Genomic DNA, 15,655 nt, shown 5'->3' on the forward strand with positions numbered 1-15,655 from the left:
CATGCTGGGTATAAAAATTCTGAAACTACCTGAACTCGGGGTTCAGGGGGTTGACTGATTACAGCAAAAGCTATGCCCTCTAAACCTGGCTGCAGCCAAATAAAATTATTTCCTGCTATCTTCGGTGCCTTGCCTCGTCTGTCCCTACAACATTTTATGGTGCTAGTGAATGAGGGATGATAATGCTATGTGTTATGGTTTGGATATGAAACGTCCACCAGAAGCTCATATGGGGGACAATACAACAGAAAGAAGTTTAGAGGTGAAATTATTGCATTATGAGAGCCTTAACGTACTCGGTACATTGATCCCCTGATAGGGATTAATTGGGAGGTAACTGTAGGCAGGTAGGGTATGGCTGGAGAAGGTTGGACACTGGGGCCTGCCTTTGAAGCTTATATTTTGTCATCATGAGGACAGCTCTCTTCCCCCGCCCCCCACACACTTTCTCTCTCTTTTCTTCCTGGTGGCCATGTTTTGAGCTACTTTCCTTCATCATACTCTTCTGCCATGATGTTCTGCCTCACCTTGGGTCCAGAACAATGGGCTGGCCATCTATGAATCGGAACCTCTGAAACTCTGAGCCTCAAAATAACTCTTCCTCCTCTAAATTTGTTCTGGTCTGGTCTTTTGGTTATAGCTGCAAAAAAAAAGCTGACTAAAACACTATGAGCAATATTTGTCTAAATGGACAAATCATCTTTCCATTATGTCACTCATATACTCTTTCCCTTATGATGTTTATATCTTGTACTACAACATTCCAAATGAAGTGTGGGATGTCAGGCAAGTTGTGCAAACATGCCTTTTCCACTTTAAAAGCATATGTGGAACTTTGTAAGTAATCAACAACAGACTTCTAAAATTTTCTCAGATTTGAGCCTTCTGCGCTATTCCAATTAAGGGGGATCTTTCTCTCCTCCATGGGAATTGCACTGTATAACTGATTACCAAGCACATCATGTAAACGGCTCTTAGAAACTGCAAACAACCCATTATGGAGAATGCACCTTATTAACAAAGGTCATATTAGAATCTTACCCTGGTAACTAATTGCGTCAAATGTACAGTACATCAATAGCCACATAGTCTAGGAAACAGCGTTTTCCAATTAAGTGAATCAGTTTGACCTTCTGAACTATAAATAAACTGCAGCAACAGCTCCTGATTAGGCTTAAGGAGTCTGACTTCCATTACAAACAAATGCCTCAGAATTTAAGCATACTTAGAAAGTTAATCCTGTAAAGAGTCAATGAACAGATTTAAAGTTTCAGCATTAATGCTTTGGACCTGAGTTTCTTCAAATTTCTGCAGTGGAGGCAGAATGGGAACGTGTCCCTCTGAATAGATAAACAAGCCCTGAATTCATTTAGCCCTCCCTCAGGATATCTAATTTAACAGGAACAAACCTACTTTCAAAATAGAGTAAAATATTTGCTTCTGTAAGTAATTACTGGGCTTGGTTGGACTACTGCCCCTGCACGAATATATGTAATTAACTATACTTAGTGGAGACTTAAAGCACTTGTTAAAAAATAGATTTTGACCCTTGTTTATTTTTATTTGATATCTAGTCCAGAACTAATTCAAAACCCATTCACCCTATTCAGATCTGAAGTAAGAATCCAATCCAGTTCTTTAATCTCACATTATTCTTCCTTTTTAAGGCCTTCAAGGGAGAGTATCCTTGTATAGTTTCCTCGGCTTGGTAATCTGTTTCCATGACCTTTCTAGGTCTCAGCGTTCTCATCCACTATCTGAGAATAAGAACTAAATGAAGTTTAAACCTCTTGTAACTGTAAAATATCCATGTGTCTCTGCTGTACATAGCTAACAAAAGTTCAGAACTTGTTTAACTATCCAGAAAAAAAGGGTACAGTAATAATCAGGAATACAAACTCAATTTACATAAAGATCATTTTAGAATTTGGTATGAAATATTTCTATACTGCAAACACTTGTGATCCTATGTTGACTCTTTTAGTTTATACAGAATTTCTAGGCTAGGGCAGCAGTCCTCTGATAGGAATTGAGAGAGACTTGGTTTATTCAAACCATTTCCTCTTATATTTATACAGCAACAATATGCTATACATAGAAATCTCTCATATCAAATATTATTATTTGAATTATCATTTATTCACTTACTGAATTTAAGATTTCCAATTATTTCAAGGAAACAAAACAGGAGGAGAGAGAGTTCTCCTTGAATCATGATAATAGAAGATTACATAAAGTTTGGAGAAAAACATAATGTGAGTTTGAGAGACCATAGACTAATTGGGGTTGCAGAACATGCAAAATTGGTCCATATTACAATAAGTTAGAGATTCAGTATTTTATTTGACTAGCTTAATGGTTGAAAGTAAATTCATTATCTAATACTGTGGGTGAGATCTTGGCTTTTGATAATATACATCCTTCAAGTTTTATAGGTCTGAATGCAAAATGATATAAAATACAGAGATATTGGCAGTTAAATTATAAGGTAGGAATTATCTCTTTACTTTTTCTTCCATTTATGTATTTCTCTGTGTTCCTGGGGGCTCTTTCATCCTCCAGTTATCACTGAATTTTCATGTCTTAAAGAAAGGCATCTGACAGTTTCACATAAGCTCTTGTAAGTTAATGTATCATTCTTTCCAGAAGAATTAATATATTTAAAAGTGACATAGAGGATTAACTCAAGTGACTAAATCTCTCTTAGTGCTACCTGAATCAAGGAGCTTTTGTACTCAAAAAGATTTTCAGGATGCCCTCTAATTCTATAATGCAGCTAGGTGGCTATTCTTTCTTCTCCCAGGCTGTGAGAAGGTGCTAAGGTAATGGAGGTGATTACAGTCTGGCAATTTTGGTCCCTGTATTTACCACTTTTACCCAACACTTAGAAAAGTGTCCATCACAGAGAAGGCACTCAATAAGGATATACTCAATGTATAAATCCTCATTATCTCATACTGCCAAGATTCACATGTCAACCCAGGGGACCTGTGGGGACTGCAGAGATCTTGTTGTGACAGTTGTCTCCTGGTATCAGCAAGAGATTGGTTCAAGGACCCTCAACAATACTAATGTCCAAGAATGGCCAATTCCATCATATAAAGTGCAGTATTTGAACAAAACCTGTTTTAGTTACCTTTTTTGCAGCTGTAACTAAATGACCCAACCAGCAAAACTGTAGAGAGGAGGAAAAGTTTATTTGAGGCCTCATGGTTTCAGGTCTTAGTCCATAGAAGGCCAGCTCCATTCCTCGGGACTCAAGGTGAGGCAGAACGTCATCGCAGAAAAGTGTGGCAAAGGGAAGCAGCTCACATCACGGGGATCAGGAAGCAGAGAGACTCCACTTGCTGGATACAAATATATACACCAAAACCACGCCCCAATTCCCACCTCCTCCAGCCACACCCTCCTGATACCCATTGGGGATTAACTCACTGATTAGGCTTCTTCTCCAAACCTTCTTGCATTGTTTCACGTGTGAGCTTTCAGGGGGACACCTCATATCCAAACCATAACAAAACCTATACACATTGTTTCTTACAATTTAAATAACCTCTAGATTATTTATAATGCCTCCAACATAATATAAATACTACATAAATAGCTGTTATACTACATAGTTGAGGTAACAATGACAAGGAAAAAATGACTATACATGTTCAGTGTAGATGCATTTCATTTCATAGATTTTCAATCCATGCTTGATGAATTGAATCTGTAAATTGTGGAATCCATATATGGCTAACTGCATACTAGGAAGCCCAGACATAAGTGGCAATTGGCTGCCAAAAACTAGTGAACAAATGTGGAGACTGCCATCCACTAACCAAAATAATTTTCTTTTCTTCCTGAGAAGATTAGCTGGACTGCATTCTCTAGCCTGTCTTTAATTTAGATGTGGCCAGGTGACTGGATCTTAGACACTCAGGGTAGTCTCAGATGATTTGAACTACTGTCTGTCCTAGCTCATAAATGTATGAGCTGTCTGATCCTTTGTACTGTCTCTTCCCCAACTTTCCAGCTGGTAGAAGATCCATCAGAACACTCCAGGACCTAGGAGGGACAGAAGGAGGCTGACTGCTGACACAGACCCCTGCAGCACAGGAACATCTGTGTCTGTGAAAATGTCTGCTTTGTGTGAGGCAGGGACGAAATTTTATTTTATTTAAGCCATTTCCACTTTTAATTTCAGGATGTAAAAGGGTGGAATATTTAGAGAAAGAATGTTGGATGACAAGATAGGGTAGCTGGAACCAGGGAAGAAGAAATAGAAATGTGGTTGGAAACATGGGTAGACTGAGGCATTTTAGAAGCAGGCAAGTAGATTCTTTGGAATCTGAGTCTGATGCTAGGAGATGAGGACAGATGTGCTAGGTCAGCCAAATGAATGATAAAAAGAGAAGTTACTGGAGAAGAATCATACTGATACTGAAAATTTTCAATAACTTGGGACAGAGTGTTCTTTTGAAGTTAATACATATTTTAAAATTCTAGTCCTAGGGGCTGGGGTTGTGGCTCAGTGGAAGAGCGCTCACCTAGCACATGCGAGGCCCTGGGTTCGATCCTCAGCACCACATAAAAATAAATAAATAAAACAAAGGTGTTGTGTCCAACTGCAACTAAAAAATAAATATTAAAAAAAAAAAATTCTAGTCCTAACTGGACATGGGTGCTCCTCATCCTACCATGTTAAACTTAAGATCAAATGGCCTTATTGTCTAGCACATCCTCTCCCACTAGAATAAGGCTTCTACCAAAACCCTATTTTCAGGTGATGTTCTTATCTTCCAGAAATTTAATTGAGATTGACTTTGCCTTTGAACCTTTTGCATTCAAATGAAAATATATTTTGCAGAAAACATTAATTTTTTAGGGTCTCTTCTTGTTGGAATTAATTTGTGTGACTTGTGTGTTTATTAAATGAAAAAAGTAATGTTTTGATTGATTTCTGTACCAATTTATCTCAATCTCATTTTTTTGGAGACATTTGAAAAAAAAGTAACAATTTATATTTTGATTTCTGTTAAGTACACATCAAATTCAACCATCATCTCCTCAGGTGGGCTTTCACTATTACTATGCACTCGGCCATCAACATGGATCCCACCAAGGTGAAAGACAAACCAAAATCAAAACCACACATGGTGGCTTCCCCAGCCACAGGATTACCACCCTGGGGAAGTGAACCTAAACTGACACATGAGCATGAGGATATGCTCTGATTGACAACTATTCTTTCCACAGAGTAGATGCCTCCACAATATGCTGCTAAAGAAATAATCAGCTAAACAAATATTGCCATTGCAGCCAGGTGCTGTGGTGCATGCCTGAAATCCCAGAGGTTCAGGAGGCTGAGAAAGGAGGATTGCAAGTTCAAAGCCAGTCTTAGCAAAGGTGAGGTACTGAGTAACTTAGTGACTGTCTCTAAATAAAATACAAAATAGGGCTGGGTATGTGCCGTCAGTGGTCAAATGACCCTTAGTTCAATCCTAGGTATAGCCGCCCCCCACAAAATATTGCCATTGCATTCTATTCTTTTATTTCCTAAAGCTTCATTGTGTAGAATTTCAAGAACATAATAAATAACATTGTTATGATAGGGATAAAATGAACAAAACGTCTTACGTTTTTAATCAAGATATGATTTATGTGTAGTGAAGTATGTAGAGTGCACTGACATGAACTGTATAGCTTAACTAATTTTCATTTTCACTCCTGCATTAGTCTCTTTCCACACACTGTGCTCAAGAAGGTTCTCTAATGAGTCCTCCTAATCAACACCAACCCCCTTTTCTCTCTTAGGTGAACACTATTCATTTCTATCAAATATATATTTTAAAAAGTATATTACACTTAAGATCAGATATTGTTGGTCAAATAAAATACTATAACATTAAAAAAAAAAACTTGAAGATATGACCCACAATATAAAGTACTACCCAAATTGCAAACTCATTCCTGAGGGACACTTACTTAGTGTCCTTAGAAAGAAATTTGGAGATTTTAGAAATGTAGAGATTTTTTTTAAATGTAGGACTCAAACAGAGTTCAAAGGAAGCCACATGCAGATTCTGATAGAACTTCTAAAAAAATGAAGATGAAAAAAATCACAAAAATAAAGCTTCATTCTGTACACACACATGTACCAGTGGGCATTTATTGCCATGGAAATGACCAAAGATTGTCAATGACCGAAGGTTAAAGAAACATAACAGCATGCTTGTAGGAAGAAAATTTAAAATATTAATAATATAGATGCTCAAAGACAATGGGACAGTAGTGACCTGACGTGGTTTCAAAAACTGAAATTTGACCCATGTAACCTCAGTTCTTTGTTTCTCAACAAAACATGATGAAAGACAGAAAAATTGTGACAAAGTATGAAGTCTAGTTAAAGATTCACTGCTGTTGATGTCAAATGAATTCCAGATCCTCAGGGTATCGATGCTTTTAAGCATGATCAAGTCTAGAGACATTTGACCCTGTGTCTGTGTATTTGGGGATATGATCAGGAGGTGTCCATCTGCCTGCACTTAAGATGCCAGAAGAACAGGCAAGTGAGAGGCTTCCCCTCAGGACCAAGGCAAACACGTCACCCTGCTCCTTTGAGTTAAATGCTCACTTGTCTTCCAGCTAGGCAGCTTCAGCTTTGTCACAAGTATCTTTTTTTTTTCTTTCAAGGTTCCAGGATGCTACAAATTTGAGTTTGGGGGTAGAGAGTAGCAAGTGTCCTAGAACAGAAAAGAAAATTGCTCTAGTCAACTCTGTCTGTGAGGCAAATGTATATTGAAGAATGGTCATTAATGAATCTGGGAACAATAAAACTCTTCTCTTGTCCTCGCTCCAGTTAATAATTCATGCCTAAAATTTCTGTTTTAACTATAAAGCTGGGCAAACAAAACATACCACAGACTTATTTTTCTCTCAAGTGCAGTAGTTTGATATGTGTGTTGTTTCCCACTGGGGGCTACACATCTTTTGTGATCTTTGAAAATGTGCTAACAAGTTTGAAAGTATTGGGGCTTTTAAATACATTTTTATTACAACTGAGGGTTTTGAAAAATGAAATCTGACACTTCTTACTCAGAACACAATGCGAAACAGAACAGGACTCTGGAATATGGCAATAGAATTTATGCCTCATTGTAGGATTGTCTTAATTTATTATTATGCAAGGAAAGCTTTTTTCTTTCACTGTGACATACCTATTTTTATGTTTCTGGCACAATTTTTATGTAAGAATTTTTATTTTTCTAGAAGATCTTTTATAGTCAAAATCTTCTCTGAAAATGGCTCTTATTTAATAATGTGAAGAGTTCTCACATTGCTTCCCAAAACAGACAACTGGGGACAATACTGAAAAGAAGCTTCAAAATTCTAAAGTAAGTATCTTGGAATTCTGAGAAGAATAGCTGAGTTGGAAATTAATGCATCATTCAGATTTGTAATTATCTGGGTCAAATAAAATGAGCTCCTTTATAAATATCAGCAATGCTTGTTATTATGAGTTATAAATTTATGAATTTGTCATAACAAGAAACATGAAGCCACATTGGATACTGTACTTGAAGACCTTCAGCTGTGCAACTAAATACATTGTGTAAATTGGATAAGTTGCTGAATTCCATTTAATCTGTTTCTTCACCTTAAAATGAATTATTGGATTAGGTCCATGTTTTTGAAATTTTAGCCCAAGGGCCCATTAGGGTTTCACAGAATAGGGATTTTTGTAGGGAGAAAACTAATGTGGTAATAGGATCTATATTAAATGGCCAAGTGCCATATTAAGAAGTTATATAACCTTTGTGGATCTCATGCCTTCAATGACTTTAACAATGAAAAGAAAAAAAAAAAGATGGCAATAATTCTAATGGTTTTCTCATTTCTTTAGCAGACAGGCATTCATCATAGGGACAGGAAGTGACCATTAGTTGAAGTGAGGGTAAAGGGTGTGTCAGATGGTTTCTCCTAAGTCCTGTTTGTCATCAGGGATAATGTAAGGAAGGAAAGCACAATGAGCCACATTTCATCGATAAGGGAGCATTCTGTGAATTCTTAACAAGGGGAATGTTCAGAGGGAGAAGCAGCCCACAATGTAGCACCCATTCTGTACAGTGTTTTAGGAACATCTGGGCAGGACTGAGTGGAGGAAAGTAGTAATCAACATAGAGACTCAATAGTCAGACCTGAAGAGATGCCAACTTTACTTTTGCTGCTTTAAACCAGTATTTCCAGTAACAATGGTGGTGGTAACAACTATGGCAGTCCCTTAGGATTGAGTGAGGAATAGGAAGCAATCTTAGGGCCTGCAGTGGGATGGAGTGGTGCATTGAAGATAAGATCAGAAAGAGTGGTGGCTTCAGGGGTCCTCTGGAAAGTAGTATCAGTTTGGGTATCATGTCAGACTTGTCAAAGTTATGAAGAGCAGGGTGCATGGTCTGCTCCAATTCTAATTGGTGAAGGCCTTATTTAGAGACTTCAGGAATGGTGATAGTGAGGCTGTTGGAAAGTAGCATTCAGGATTACTGCAGGTGAGGATTGTTGGGAGTTGCCCCGGCTCCAAAGACTAACTTCCCCATCCCCCGAGAAAAGCCGTGTAATGGTGAGCCCTGCTGGCTCACATGATCCTGACCCACCAATCAGACTAGCCCTGCTGACTCACATGATCCTTACCCACCAATCAGACTAGCCCTGCTGACTCATATGATCCTTACCCACCAATCAGAAAGCATCCTATGCCAACTGTCAAACCCTTCATCCATTAAACTGTCATAACTGTCAAACCACCCCCAGCTCTATAAATATGCAGAGCTGATCCTCAATAAACAAGCATTTTCTCTGACGACGTGCCTTGTTTCTTCTTTCATTGGTGCCGAAACCTGGGATGGCCGTCATTTCCTTATGACATATTTCCTCTCGCAGAACTACCCCGACATCGGGCCAAACTAAAAAAGCTTGAACAAGGCCCTGCCACTCCCCAGAATGAGAAATTTCAGATGCTAGCCCAGGCCCTGCAGGGTGCTTTCTCAGGTCGCTGCCCATCACCACAGGTCAAACCCCCCCAGGCGCCTGCTTCAAGTGTGGCAAGGAGGGACATTGGGCCAGGGCATGCCCCGCACCACACACTCTGCGTACCCCATGCCCTAAATGTCAACAACAAGGTCATTGGGGCTCTGACTGTCCTAGATCCCGTAGGAGGCCTATGGCCAGGGAACCCTCCGACCTTCTGGGCATGTCAATCAATTGACAGAGCCTTGGGTCCTTGTCCCCAGCTGTAACAATCAATAGACAGGAACCCAGGGTGCGGATTCAGGTGGATGGATGCAAGGTTGACTTTCTCCTTGACACCGGGGCTACCTTCTCAGTCCTGACAGAATTCTGGGGGCAAACAGTGCCATCCACCTCTCCTATTGTTGGGGTAGGAGGAAGGACCATCTATCCAAAAAAGACTCCCCTATTACTCTGTTCCATAGACAACTTCCCATTCTCTCAGAAGTTCCTAGTTATGCCCCAATGTCCAATTCCTTTGCTTGACCAAGATATTCTCTCTAAATTCAATACAACAATCAACATACGGGCTCCTGGCATCAGTCAGGCACCAGAATTGGCCTGTTCATCTTTTCTGGCCCTTTTGGCAGAAGACTGGCCATTCTGCTCCACTTGTGAGGCTGACATGAAACACCATACTAAAAAAGGACCCCTTACCTACGAACCTGGTTGACCTGATTGTATGGGATACCCACACCCCCTCCACCGTTTCCTGCCCACCAGTTAACATTCATCTCAAAGATCCTAACACCTTCCCCAATCAGGCTCAATACCCCCTGTCCACAAAAGCTCTTCTGGGCCTACAACCTATTATTCAGGACCTTCTTAGCAAGGGGTACCTCCGTCCTGCTCATTACCCTTACAATACTCCCATGCTAGCGGTAAATATGCCCAAAGGGTCCTATGCTTAGTTCAGGACCTACGACTCATCAACACCTCCGTTAGGCCCATACATCCTTTGGTTCCCAACCCATACACCCTGCGGTCTCAGATCCCCCACACTGCCACCCACTTCTCAGTCATAGATTTAAAGGATATCTTTTTTGCCTTTAACCTGAACTGTCCTTCCTCAGGGACCTCGAGATAGTTCACACCTCTTTGGACAAACCTTGGCCTCCGACCTCCAATCTTTTCACCCCCAGTGCCCCGAATCCACCCTCTTGAAATATGTTGATTATCGTCGGTGGGGAGGAAAGCACCCCACCACAGCTTTTAAGGCTATGGTGGCCCTCAGGGACTCCTCCCTTGGGCAGATTTGAAAGTCCTAGTCCTCCCACCTTTAAGACTCGGCTGCTAGAGAGACGCTTACCCTCCCCTTCCTCTCTCTTCCCCTGCCTCTCTCTCTCTCCCCTCTTTCTGGCCCTGGGAGTATCCGGCCTCTCCAGGAGGGGTCCCGAAAAGCCTTGGCCAAGGTTTCCCATGGCTCTGGCTCCATCTAGGATGAGAGCTTTGACTATGAGGATTCTGTGACGACCAATCTCTGCAGCTCGAACCTGCCACTTAGGCACTCCTGATTTTTGGCTCTAACGAGGACACCCCTTTTGCCAATAAATCAGTTTCCTCCTTCTCTGTATCCTCTTCCCTCCTCCTTACATGGGTAATGTGTCCTCTCTGCCAGTCGACTCTCCCCTACAATGCCTCTTGGATCAAATATAGCACCCAGGCCTGGCCCACTTATCCCTTAGACGACCAAAGCAGATGGCCCCTTTTTGGGTCCCTGGATCTCTTCATTCTAAGGGATCTCTACAATTACTGTGAGCATTCAAAAAAATGGGTAGAGATAGCTTATATCCAGGCTTTCTTCTTGCTCCAGTCCAATCCTGCTCTCTGCCCCTCTTGCAAACCTCTATAAATTCTTCTAGCTTGTCCAAAGGGCGCTCAAAAGATGACACAGTTCTCCTACTTTCTTGGCCTTAAAGGGATATCGGGCCTCTCCAAAAAAGGCCCAAATAGCATCTAGGGTTCTCTATCTCTCAAGGGATAAAAGGCATTACAGTAGACAAAAAACAGCTTATTGTGTCTATACCTACACCAAAGACCAAAGATGACATACTCTCCTTCTTGGGTTTGGTTGGGTACTTCAGGGCCTGGATTCCTAATTTCTCCCTCCTCACCAGGTTGCTATATAATCTGGCCAAGGGCCCCCAAGATGAACCCCTACTCTCAGCGGTAGAGAAGCCCTTTAAAAAGGCCCTCCTCTGGGCACCTGCCCTGCATCTCCTCGACCTCTCCCGACGCTTAACCCTCTATGTAAAAACAGGGACAAAGTCTGGGCGTACTGGGTCAGGATGGTCCCACATTTGCACCAGTGGCCTACCTATTCAAACAGCTCGACCCCACCATCAGGGGCTGGCCCCCATGCCTCAGAGCCCTAGCAGTAGCCCATGACCTCCAGAAAGAAGCACACAAGCTTACCTTTGGCTCCCCGCTAACCATCTCATCTCTCAACGTTCAAAGTCATGTATGGTCGTCCCAGATTGCCTACAGATGCCCTGCCCCTCCTCTTCCATCTATGCTCTGAACTCTAGTGCTATCAAGACTGGCTCCTTCCTGACCCCAGTCTCTTTCAAAACCCTACCTCCTTAACACCTGGTCAACTTGTTTACTATTGCCCACCAGGGAAAAAGTCCCCTCTAAAAGCAAAATGGGAGGGTCCTGCTCAGGTGATGTGCACTTCCTTGGCAGCCAAACTCAAGCTGTCTAATAACCAACTTACCACATGGATTCATATTTCCAGGTTTAAGCCCAGCCCTCCTACACCTTCATCAGAAGAGCCAACGATCGTCACCTGTCATTACTCTTGTCATCCCTCCCCACAAGATCCCCTCAAGCTCCACCTCTCCTGTGTCTCCATTCTTAGCCCAATACCTAATGCTCCCCCTCATTTCTGGCTCCTCTTGGGTGCTCTCTTTGCCCTATATTCAAGGCAAGCGTCCCTAAGGGCCCCCTCCAGCCAGACCCCCTTCTCCTCCTTACAGATCCCCTACTTGCTTGGATCTGGCCGGTAGTGGGACCATTGTGTGTTGTTCTTCTGACAGACCACTTAGGTGTCCGGAGCATGGTGACCCCTGAATAAGTGTGAACTACCTTTATCATAAGAGAGCACTTTATCAGTTGCCTTCTGGGCCTAAAGAGGAACATGTGTGTTTTGTTTACCCTCCCAGTTTCGTAAGAATTTCAAGTATCAGTATCTAAGGTTGAGGTGTTTCACATAAAACCTGGAGAGATCTGACTGTTCTCAAAGAGAAATCTGGTAACAATGGGCCACTGTTCTTCCTTGGCTACTTTCGTTCAGAGCGTGGGAGAAGCTGCCTTCTATATTACAAAGCCTGTGCTTTTTTGATGTGAAGAGAGACAAGACTAGGGAAAGCTGGGAACAGATATTTTGGGATCCAAGGGCCAGAGAAAGGTAAAGAGAGAAAGAAGCAAGCTGGGATATTTCTAGAAAGGTAAAGAGAGAAGCAAGCTGGTTTCAGAGACACCCAGGTAGGAGAGAGTTTGATTGGACTAGGAATAAAGAGTGGAATTGAGGGTGTTAGGTGCAGGAAAGGCTGGTCTGCAGGTCATGCCAAACCAGCTTCAGGATGACCTGGCTTCTCAAACCCTCTGTCTGGTTCTTTATCACCTGTTTGCTTCAAGCCCAAACACCCAAGCCCCCGCTCAAGGCTGAACACTTAACCCACCTTGTGCCAACAAGGCAGCTTGCAGACCCAGAGACCCCATCAGATTTGGGCTATAAAAACTCCCTGTGCCTGCTCCTTCCCTTTATCATAAGGTTCATTCAGACTCAGGTGGGTAAAAAATTTCTAATCAAGCTTTTAACCCCTCTTTGTTATTAAATGAGAGTGGGCATTGACTCATTCTGGTTGCTTCCTCTGAGATAGGGCTGCATGGGAGAATCAGAGAGGAGGGAAATAAGGAGCCCCACAGGAGGGCAGAGAGGACTGGTATAACTTCAGGAACCAGATCAACGAAGGTTCCTTTCCACCACAGATCCATGATGATGTCAGTCCATTTGGCATAGGTCTCTACTGGAGGTATCATCAGTAGCCAGGAGTTGGTAATTCCTGAGGAGAAGCTGGTTAAAATCTTGATTAGAAATTTTTTACCCACCTGAGGCTGAATGAACTGCACATAATTTCTTCAAGTGACTGATGATATACCATGATGTATGGAGCACTGTCCCTTGGAATTAGTAAATATAATAGAACATAAAACAGTTTCACAAAACAATGTGACATTACTATATTCATAATTATGTTACATAATTTATTTTAATTTCACCTGTCTTACTGCTAAAATACATTTGATTAAGAAACAAACAAAAGTGAGTATAGGTTCTTAGCCTTAATTTTCCTGTATAAATTATTAATCAAACCAGTGTGGCTTGTGAATCATAAGAATATGATTAAACAGGCTAGAATTCTGCTTTGGCTATGATGGAAAGATTAGCATTTATGCCATAAACAGCCAACCTTCTGTACATGTTGTTTGAAGCAATTGCCTCAGGCATTGTAGAGCATGCTGTACCATCTCTGAGAGAAGACAAGCTTGTAAGGTAGGTCCCAATTTACCTTACTCTGCCTGGGGACAGTGTGTCCAATGTGGCTCAGTGAACATCATACAGCTAGGGTAAAGAGGCAGAGATCAGAGTTTAAGGAGATTGAAATGATAAGAATTTTGAAGGAAAGAAATACTTAGGAAGAGGGAACTAAACGGGTTAAGCAACATTTCTAGGAAGTTACTTGCAACTTAGCTATGTATGCGAAGGGCAAGACCATGTGAAATGTAATAAAGAGGAGCTGTTACCAGTTACCAGTCTGAGAATGGAAAACTGACATTTGAAGTCAAGCAGTACTAGGGGACTTTTGAGGACTGTCCCTGCTGGAGTAGTGAGGTCTTCCATACAGGCATCCATCTGAGACACCGGAGAGGATGCACATGAAGAGTATGGATTAACTTATTGTAGGCAAACTACATAACTTTTTAACTCTTTCTCTGGCAATTCATTTCTAGGTCATGAGAGCAGTAATAACTATTAATGTGTTTATTATTACCAATACAGAGGTTTAGTAGTTAGAATAAGTTTAATAATTATCTTGGGGTAAAGTTATTATATCAAGGATTATAAAAGGAAAAAAATGAGAAATTCTATCCTAAATTTCAAGAATGCAGATTTCTGATCAAGTTTTACAAAAATATGGAGTAAAAATGGAAATAATTGAATATAAATACAAGAGGCACAAAACTGCAAGTACAAGGCCAGGGAAGAAAAATCCTTAATCAAAATATAAATAATAAGAACAAAAATAATATAATGAGAAATATTTTGAAATATATGGATTTATATTGATGTTTTGTACTTCCTTGTTCATAGCCTTTCCTCTTTTTTTTTTCCAGATAAAGGCAATCATTGTCCCAGAAAACACAAGAGTTTCAGAGAAAAAAATTAAAAGAGAAGGGAAAAGAAAATCTTCTCATTTTGACTTTCAAATTAAGAATCTAAAGTTCATGATGTCATAGTGTTGAAGCCCAGGGATTGTTGAGACTGATAAATGTTTTCTTGTCTCTAAACTATATCTGACCAATACATTTATTCAGGTTGGGAGTGGTACACAGAGGTCAAGGGGTGCCACTTATAACACTGACAACTTTCTGTCTGTGAAAATACTGTTTTATGTGAAATGAACTAAATTTCCAATATTTGATTGTTGTAAGGTACAAAAATGTAAAATTAATGGCATTGAAACTAATATAATATTTTTACTTGTTTGAAACCATATTTAATCAATGTATGTATTTATTAAGAAAAATTCCTGTACATAGCATAACAAGAATTTCCCAAAATATATAAATATATTATTCTTAGAACATTCATAAGCAGATATATCATTTCGTTTTGACTTATGAAGGAGGAATGAGTTGTATACCTAAACTTGTTGATCCAACTAAATTTAAAATAAGATATTTCTACACACACTCATTATTTTTTGAAATTAAAAGGAATAAATTGTTGTAAAAGAGCCAAATAAGTTGATATGTAATATTGTCCTTTACATCATTTGTCATTTATTTTTAGTGGTATTATAGCATTCAAGATATAAATGGACTTGTATCTTATTATTACACAAACCACTATGTAATAAATAATAATAACATATCATCAATAATCACAAGATAAACATTATACATTATCAGCTAATTGTTTCAGCCATTTATTATCCAGCAATTTTTCATTGTGGTTATGAAAATTTTTTCAGTACAAGGATTACCTATTATTAAAATTTGATGACTTTATAGTGCTCTTATTTTAAAAATTCTTGCACATTGTAAAATGTTTTCTTGGCCCTTCTGTATTATTTTCCCCATACATCAGGATATGAAGATAGATTTTTGAAAATAAAATGAAGAAGCCATTGGAGAATATATATATATATATATATATATATATATATATATATATATATATACCCTTTTTGCATAATCTAAAGATGTTTTTTGAGAAAATAGATGGAATGCCATAAAAAGGACAAGCTTTCAGAGCTATTAATTATATGTAATTATATTTACCACTAATATGATGGATGTGGAGGTTAATTTAGATTCT

This window comes from Callospermophilus lateralis, chromosome 8 (genome assembly GCF_048772815.1).
Source record: "Callospermophilus lateralis isolate mCalLat2 chromosome 8, mCalLat2.hap1, whole genome shotgun sequence".
NCBI classification, from domain to species: domain Eukaryota; kingdom Metazoa; phylum Chordata; class Mammalia; order Rodentia; family Sciuridae; genus Callospermophilus; species Callospermophilus lateralis.